This window comes from Myotis yumanensis, unplaced genomic scaffold, assembly GCF_028538775.1.
Source record: "Myotis yumanensis isolate MYYU_CA2020_CCGP unplaced genomic scaffold, mMyoYum1.0.hap1 SCAF_1, whole genome shotgun sequence".
In the NCBI taxonomy this organism is placed as follows: domain Eukaryota; kingdom Metazoa; phylum Chordata; class Mammalia; order Chiroptera; family Vespertilionidae; genus Myotis; species Myotis yumanensis.
This window is the reverse complement of record NW_027223752.1, coordinates 61,692,324-61,701,651: the sequence shown is the minus strand read 5'-3', so window position 1 is coordinate 61,701,651 and position 9,328 is coordinate 61,692,324. Positions and strand designations below refer to the sequence as shown.

Sequence of the window (9,328 nt, the reverse complement as noted above, 5' to 3'; positions counted from 1 at the left end):
GCCTGGCTCTGTTGATTGACTTTTCATTTTTGAAAACGGCTTATTTTTCCACCAACCGTATTTCCGTTTTCTGTGTCAGAGATTGTGGAAGACTCACTAAAGAGCACCGAGGCTGTTCCTGCCGGGTTGGTGGCCCGTGTGGAGGGGGCGAGGCCCAGTCCTCAGGGACAGGCCATGGCTCCGTGTCCCGTGGGGAACCCTGACGCCACCGACCCGCTACGGCTTCAGTGGAGTAGCAGTAAATTTGGGAGCCGGAGCCGTCGCTCCCTCGCGCTGAAATGTCCCCTTGGTCACAGCCTTTCAGGCCGCGGCCTGCTCTTCCGTTTCAGTCTCTTTCGCATCGCTGCGGCCGAGAGATTTGCCAGGACCTCCCGTGGGTGTTCTCGCGAGAGCGGCCCGCGCAGGCGCAGAACATTGGCCGCCGCATGCACCGCTTCAGACCCCGCGACAGAGCGACCTTGTTGTTGCTGCTCGGGTTGGTAATGTCCGCACGGGCCGGAGCAGACTCGGTTACGCAGCTAGGGTAGGCAGGCAATGAAAGACGCCTCTGCGAGGGGCTGGTGGCCACCTAGGAGCAGCAGCCACGGAGGCCGCGGCGCCCGGAAAGCTGCTTGGACCTCCTTCTGGAAGCTTCCAGGAACCATCCGGCCTGCAATAGGAGTGGTTCTCGCGCAGCAATAGCTTCGACATAGCTGGCTGGCTGGTTTTCCTGGAGGATAGGACCCTGTCATCAGCGGGGTTTTCAGCGGTAACAATGGCACGAGCTGCCTGCGGAAGGTTCTCTTCAGATTACTGATGTAGATGCCATCACGCTTCCTTTTGTAGGTGAACTGTTCTATGTGGAAGTCAAAGTTGGTGCTACCTAAGTGGGTTTCTTTGCAAAGAATTGGAGGACACCCTCCTCCTTAATTTGCAGGGCGTCAACGGCTGCAAACATTGTGAAAATTTCCCTTGAAGTTACGAGGGGAAACCGGAACAGTGCTGTAAGGATGCCTCTATGGGTATTGAAGAAAGGCGTTGCTTTATTTTTTTTTATGAACATCCCTTAACTTTCACATGGTAACTCTCCTACTGACTGAAGACTGTACTTAATCGTCCTCTTTGACCAATGACCTTCAACCACACACGGTGGTTTTATCGACTCCTTAAGGCCCCAGCTGCTTTCCTGTGAATGCACCCCACTGGTCAATTCTCCTTGTGAAGTGTGGCTTCCACACATGGACACAGTATTCCAGGTGAGTGACCAGTTTGGGGCAGAGACTCTCACTGACCTTGCTCTGTACATTATATCTAGGTATATAGCCCAATAGTCCTTAGATAAGCGGTTCTCAACCTGTGGGTCGCGACCCCTTTGGGGGTTGAATGACCCTTTCACAGAGGTCGCCTAAGACCATCGGAAAACACATATATAATTACATATTGTTTTTGTGATTAATCACTATGCTTTAATTATGTTCAATTTGTAACAATGAAAGTATATCCTGCATATCAGATATTTACATTATGATTCATAACAGTAGCAAAATTACAGTTATGAAGTAGCAACGAAAATAATTTTATGGTTGAGGGTTACCACAACATGAGGAACTGTATTAAAGGGTCGCGGCATTAGGAAGGTTGAGAACCACTGCCGTAGATGATCTTTCTAAAGATGTTTATGGAAGGGAGGTAGTTTCAGAAATCAAGGACATAGGACCCTTAGAATATTAATGCTAGGGTCTTTCAACTGGAGAAATTTTCACAGGAATAAAAGCCCCCCATAAGAACACTATAATTGTGAGTTTGTTATTTCTATGGGCTTTTAAGTTGCAATGTCATCCTGAAGATGTTCTTTTAAAATGCTCAGTTATCCCAGACATTCCTTGTCTATATAGAATTCCTTGGACTGACCTTTGTATTTTCTTCTTAGAAATTTACCCAACTATTCCAGCTCAGAAAGTCTAGGTTATGCTATTGTGATGGTTTTGGAGTTGTCAGCTCCATGGCATTAGGTGAAATTCGCCTAGAATATGCAGCTTTCTTCTATAAAGGAGAAGAATGTGGGTGGAAGTTGGAGTATTGGAAGAGCTCAGAACCAGTGTGTGGGAGTGGCTTCAGGAAACCATGGAATGAATGAGGCTATCATGAGTTATGGGAGTAAAAGCCACAGACTGGTGTGGCATTCCATGAAAAAAAAAAAGGCAGTATTGTGAGCAGGCTATTGTTCAGTATGGTAGGGCAGGTGGTAAGAAGCACTGCATTCTGCTCTTGTTCTTATAATACAGAATTATTGCAGTGTTTCCTCTTTGCCCTACTCTAATCCTAACTTAATAAATTAGACAAGCTGTTTAAACTTTGAGCTATGTTTTTCTTGTTGCTACAGATTATTTTACTACTAATGACTGTAACTTTCTCTCCATGGTTCATTCACCTTCTTCACAACCTTCAGAGTTGGTTCTGGAAGGGTGTATCCTAGGAACTGGTGATCTTTATCACCTTTGTGTGGCCTCCAGATGTGAGGACTGGGACATCCATCTAGCCTTTGACCAAATTCCCATGAATGAATGTCAAGCTTCCCTTATTCAGCGTGGAGCTGCCAGGGCCTCCCTGGCCAGATGCATCACATGCCTTCTCCCCCTGCCAGTAGTGGCGTGGTATAGGGGAAGGATATAGGGTACAGACCCTTTTTCTTTTCTCTGGATAAAGGGTAACCAAGGAAGGTTGATATGTCCTTGGACACACTGCCAAAACCTGCTTCTCCCACAAGTATGGAGCCAGGAGAAGTACACTGGACAATTTGGTTGACATCCAGAGGTCAGACCAACTCACCAAGTCCTCCTTCTTGAGCGAATGTGATGGTTTCACTAAGACCAATGTAGAGAGATTACTTCCGTAATGGCAGTGCACTCAGTAGCTTCTAATTCAGCCGAGCCAAACCTTCAACATAAATCATCCTTTGCCCTAGACATTAGCTTTTTACTCAAACAAAATCATCAGATTCTTACCTAAAATTACGCAAGGGAAGTTTTAGAGAAGCTCTGGGAAACAAGTTAATTTTCCCCCATTTCTTCCCTCTGCACCTCTGCAATCCCCATTGTTCAGCAAGGAATTACTGAGCAAACCAGGCAACCTCTCTTTCATTCCACAAAAAAATTTAGCAATCTCTGAGGCTGTGTCACCTTGCCAGCAGAAACACTGAATGGCAATAGCGCTGAGAGTCAACACTAATAGCCGACACCAAATTAAACTGCCAGACTTGGTGTGATGTAGCTCTGTCACCTCTTGACACTTCTGATGTGAGTACAGGGGCTTCTGCAGGAAATTCATCAGTTGTAGTTCATGACGCATCATCTTTACATATCTGTCCATCTACATTTGTCAGCAACAGGCAAGCCTCAAATGACTTCAGTGATTGGTATATAGATTGCACCACCTCCAGACATAGTAAACAGGGTTTTAACTCTTGGGGCTCCTAGCTCTGCCTTCCTCTCTGACAAGGCCTGGTTACTGGTGTTGCCATTCTCCTTGTGTTTCGGGCAGTGATTGACAAAGGCTGATTAAGAGGGTCTTTTTTTTTCTTCTTCCTACTAACCAGTATCTCAAATGTGTCTCTTCTTCCCAAGTTAGCTATTCTGCTGACACACATTCTCTTTGATGTGTATTTCTCGTGTCATCTAAAAACGTATATTTGCTCATTCATGGCTTGATTTACCATTGCTTTGATGGGGGACATTAGAATTTTAGTACAGGCTCATCTTGTTAATCATACTTGTTTGCTTCAGTGTGGAGAATGTCTCTGACTTTTCCGTGACTTCCAAGAAGATCATTTTTGTATAGTAATAGCTGCGAATGTGCCAAGATCAGGGGCTTGCTGATTTTAAAATATTTTCAGGTCCTTAAACTTCCCATTGGTCATTACTGCCCGAGGTATTTCTTTTGTACATTTGTCAACACCGTCAAGCTCTTACAAACTCTAGGAGTAAATTAAATAGCTTTCCAGGAGTTGCAGCTGTTTTTCCCCCCTTGCATCTCTTCCTAATGTGATTTCAGGAAGATTAATATATAATATATAAATAGTGGTTAGAGCATGAGAGTCTGATTTTGGTATCATATTACAAGCTCTATTTAAAAAAATTTTGGGGGTTTATTTCCATGATATCAGTTTCCATATGCATTTCTGTAGAATGAAAGTTATACTTGTTCACAAACCACGTGTGTGTTTATTGTTGTTTTCAAGGCTACTAATCTTTTCTTTTTTAAAAATTTTATCTTTATTGTTGAAAGTTTTACAGATGTTTCCCCTCTTTCCTCCCACTGACCCCCTCCTCCCCACTCCTGTCCCCTCATGCAACAGACTGAGGATTCTCAGAAGGAAGGGGGGCAGGGAGAGATTAGCCAAAGAACTTATATGCATATATGCATAACCCATGGACACAGGCTACTGAGCTTTTCTAGAGCAAGGATGATGCTTTCTTGTTTTCAGTTCTTTGATAGATAGAGCACTTGATGTTATTTTAGTGACGTGCTAAGGACTTGTAAATGCTGTCCTATGCTGGCTTATGGAGGCCAGTCTCAGGCTATGGGTAGTGTTGCCCCTCAGGCTTTAAGATTCATCTGGCATTGTTCTTACTTTTGGCACCCAGTCACTTCCTTGAATTCTGGACCATTGATGAGTTTCATAGTGTGTTTGAAGATAGCCCTGTGAGGACATCTCTGGTGGCTGTTGTCAGATGAGGCTTGTGGAGGGTGATAGGGGTGTAAGAGTGCAGTAGGGGTAGGCCCAGTGCCCTGACTGGAGATGGCAATCCATCCCAGAATGGGCTCTCTAAGGCAGGTAAAAGGCCTGTTTAAAAATCTTGAAATAGTTTGACTTTAGCTTTAAAATAATCTAGGGATGTGTGAGTGGGTAGAGGTGATAATGGTGAATTGAGGTAAAATAAGATTTTTTTAGGAGTTGATAGTGTTGAAGCTGGGCATACATGGGGTTCATTAAATTATTCTCTCTTCTTTTATATATGTTTGACAATCTCCATAATACAAAGTTAAAAAATGATACTAAATTTCTTGAAACGTTGGATATGGCTCTGTGAATTGAAATGACATGGAATGTGACTATTACTAATAGTTAATTAATGTTAATTTTACTTGGATATCAAAAAGGATTCAATATGGCCTCTATTAATACCTTTTGGACTTCCCTTGTTTCACAAACCACTGGTTTTGGTGTCAGACTTAAGCTTAGATCAGCTCTACACTGTCCAAGGAAAAGCCTGATATTTGATATACTTACCCAGGGTATTGACTGGCCCTTCAAGAATATAAGGCTTCCCCTTCCTCAGCTTTTCACCCTGGAATTCTCCTGACAATTGTGGCTGTGAAGCAGGGCTGGCGGAGAAGGGAGGCAGTGCTTACAAGACTGTGTCCACATGAATCATGTTTTTACACATATATCATCCCATTTGAGATTCATTCCTGTTCTTCAGAACACTCAATTCAAAATGCAGGAAACCCATTACTTTTAATCAGGCTAGTCTATACATCAAGGCTGATCATGTCACGTAAAGGTTTATGGCATTACAGTAAGATTAAATATCTACCACAGTCCAAATTCCACATGGGTTTCATGAATTAACAGATATTAAGGAGAGCATGCTTAGGGTGAAGTCACAGAGCACAGTCTTCGACTGATTTATGTGCAGAACTACAATCAAATACAGCAGAGAGCAGGAACAAACTCCTGCTTCCTTAGATCCACTTAAGTGTCCGGAGCCAGTTGAGAAAAAACAGGGAACACGACGGTGGAAGAACATGCTTTGAATCTGTCTTATAACTCATCTTGGAACCCTTTGGAAGGAGAGTGCTTAGAAGGTTTTTTTTTTTTTTTTAAATATATTTTATTGATTTTTTACAGAGAGGAAGGGAGAGAGGTAGAGAGAGTTAGAAACATTGATGAGAGAGAAACATCAATCAGCTGCCTCCTGCACATCTCCTACTGGGGATGTGCCCGCAACCCAGGTACATGCCCTTGACCGGAATCGAACCTGGGACCTTTCAGTCCGCAGGCCGATGCTCTATCCACTGAGTCAAACCGGTTTTGGCAGAAGGTTTTTGTAAAGTGATAGACATCTCAGCTATGAGACAGCTGTGAGAATCTCCTTTAATAGGGGACTGCTCTACTTGAATATACCTTTGAGATGCATATGAAGCATGGAGATGGTGAGAATAAGTCAGCGGGTAAAAACAAGTGAGACTGGCCACTCAAGGCTATTTTCAGAGGCTGTGACTTGAAGTGGCTGAGGTAAACACTTAGCACACTCAGCTGGGGATTATAATGGGCGTGCTGACAACCCTCACTAATTAGGATGCTCTCAGGCAGCTCTGTAATAGCTTTGGGGAGCTGCTGTCAGTAAACAGTGTTATATTCAGGGGGTCATTGCAGCGGTGTCTCTCTCCATCACAGAGAGTTCACTTGCCTCGCTCCTAGCAGTCTGTCTCGCTTCCAGCGTCCCTCTAACACCCCAAGGATCTCAGTGCCCTTCTCCAAGAGACACAAAGGATTCTGAGCTTACCCACTGCCTCCTCCCAGGGCAGAAGGTGAAAGATGATACCTGCAAACACACAAACTAATTATAACCCTATTTAGTTCCTGTGGGTGAATCTCTCCATCATCCCCTTTGCCCTTTCCCACACTTAATTCCTATTTGGTGAGGAGGGAAAGATTATTTCTGGAAACCAGCCTTTCCCCTCTAGCTCTCTCCCAGCCACCAACCACCAAACAAAGGGGAGTCATCCTGTGGTAATTAACAATCTCATCTTGAGGAGTACATTTTATGGTCCTCTTGGTCAGGTAAATTCTAAATTAGCTCAGTTAAAACGCATCATAAGACACAATGCTGCCGTCCCTATTAGCTCCTGGACTTCCGCCAATGCACCAGACTATTTCGGGAGCTGGGCTTCTGGCAAGAGGAATCATTACCCAGAGATTATGTACAGGATGAGTGGTGTGGAGGACACGCAGTAATGGTGGCCTTCTCTCCTCTGGCTTCACTCTCAAGTTCTGGCGTGATAAATGAAGGGTTAGAAAGGATTGATTGTGGGGTGGACAGAATATGGGATGCTGAGGGAGTGCTCAGGGACCTGTCACTGAGGTCACTATCTCTGCTGTCACCCAGAAATGCTTGGGAAAGACTGATGCCAGGTTCAGTCTTGGAATTCCCAGTATCTGTGAAGAGGATAGATGGGCTTTCTAGACACCGCCAAGAGTGGTTTGACTACCTCAGGCCATGTATGTAGAGTGGACTCAAGTGGAGCGAGGCTAGGGGCTCCAGTCCCTTCTCAGGCAGAACCTCTGGATGACTGTCAACCAGTTACTTTCTCCTTGCTTATCCTGTTTCTTCACATATTAATTGAAGAGGTTGTGCACTATGACCTCTGAAGTTCTTCCTATATCAAATATTTTGTTACTTGGAACTCTCTGTAAACCAGTAGAGTCCTCCCAGGATGTTTGCCTCAGTCTCTGTAGACAACTGTGAGCTCTGTGGGTCCAGGTTGGGTGCCCCTCCTCAGGGTGGTGTTTAAGGCATAGTTGCCTCTGGTTCTGAAAATACATCTTTCTAAGATTTTTTTACTGGCCACTTTTTATATTCTGAGCTCAAAGGGAGGAAGGGATTCAGCACAAAATAATCCACTGTGTTTTGAAAGCAAAGAGCAGAACACAACTTTAAAAAAGATATGCAGCCCTAACCGGTTTGGCTCAGTGGATAGAGCGTCAGCCTGCGGACTCAAGGGTCCCAGGTTCAATTCCGGTCAAGGGCATGTACCTTGGTTGCGGGCACATCCCCAGTAGGGAGTGTGCAGGAGGCAGCTGATCAATGTTTCTCTCTCATCGATGTTTCTAACTCTCTATCCCTCTCCCTTCCTCTCTGTAAAAAAAATCAATAAAATATATTAAAAAAATATGCAGACAGCCCTGATCAGGTGGCTTAGTTGGTTGGAGCATTGTCCTGTACACGAATGTTTCGTGCTTGATTCCTGGTCAGGACACATACCTATGTTTCGGGTTCAATCCCCGGTCAGGTTGCAAACAGGAAGGCAACTAATTGATGTTTCTCTCTCTCCTCTCCCCTCTCTCTAAAATTAATAAGCATGTCCTCAGGTGAAGATTAAAAAAAAGATATGCAGACAAGCTTTTAAGAAAAGGACAATGTGCCAAAGCAGTTTGATAGGAGTGTGCGTGTATGTATTGTGGGTAGGAGTAGGGGATAGGTTACTGCCATGAACAAAATATTTTCTCTGCCTTTAAGTAGCTTGCAACCTAAGGGATTATAATATGAGCTCAAAGAATTTAATGGAGTAAGAAGAGTTGAGTTTGAGCTGAAGTATCCAGTAGAAAACTTTGAAATTGGAATGAGTGTGGAGGAACAATTTTTAAAAGCATAGTGGTATTAGTTATGGTACTACCTAGATCTGGGATGGGGGCATTTGGTGGCCCTTACTTTGGGGCACTGGTATCACTAAAGATTCTACAGCTTTACTTCCTCTGTGTATAATTTGTTAAGCAAGAAGGTATGAGAAACAAAAATTAAGGCTCCTGGACTCGATACAGTGGGGGAATGGGAGAATGACTGCAGGAGTGAGACTGAAATAGTGCTTCAAGTGATAAAGAGCTTGAAGTGGATCCATAGGACAATGAGAATCCACTTTGGCACATTAAAATATGGTGTGCTCATCACATCATTGGAAAAAAGAACTTTGGCAACAGTCAGAAGGTTTGTGGAGGAGACAGTCATCAACACATGAGTTTGATAAAACGATGGCAACAGCTCAGATCACAGAAAATGAGATATGTAAAACTTGGTGAAATTTTGAAGCCAGGAGACAATATCTTATTCACATTGAAATATATAAATAGTTTGTTTGAAAATAATCATGTACAGATGTAAAGATGCACAGTTCAATTAAGAAGAACAAGAAAAACAACTGCTACTGTCTACTGAATTTTTATTATATGCCAGGCATAGTTTACTTATTTTATATACTATCTCATTTAATCCTCAGAATAATCCTATGTGGTAGGTATTATGTTTCCATATACATATGAAGAAACTAAGTCTGACAGATTTTAAGTGACTTGCCCAAGGTCCGTAGTTAAAAACTATGGAAGATCAGATTATAAGGAGGGAAGGGTCCTTCCTTGGAGTCTAGGCTTTTCTGATTCCAGATCTCATTCCCTATGCAGCATAACCTGACTTGTTCTTGAAGCATCATGCTGTTGTTATACTAGAGGCCTGATGCATGACATTCGTGCACTGGGGGGTGGAGGGTTCCTCAGCCCAGCCTGCACCCTCTC

The 9,328-nt window shown here is 43.6% G+C and overlaps 1 pseudogene; it reads right to left on the bottom strand.

The window, feature by feature from the left end:
- Positions 1 to 216: 216 nt before the first annotated feature.
- On the bottom strand, positions 217 to 937 carry LOC139002840 (small ribosomal subunit protein uS2-like; annotated as a pseudogene).
- Between the last annotated feature and the right edge of the window lie 8,391 nt (positions 938 to 9,328).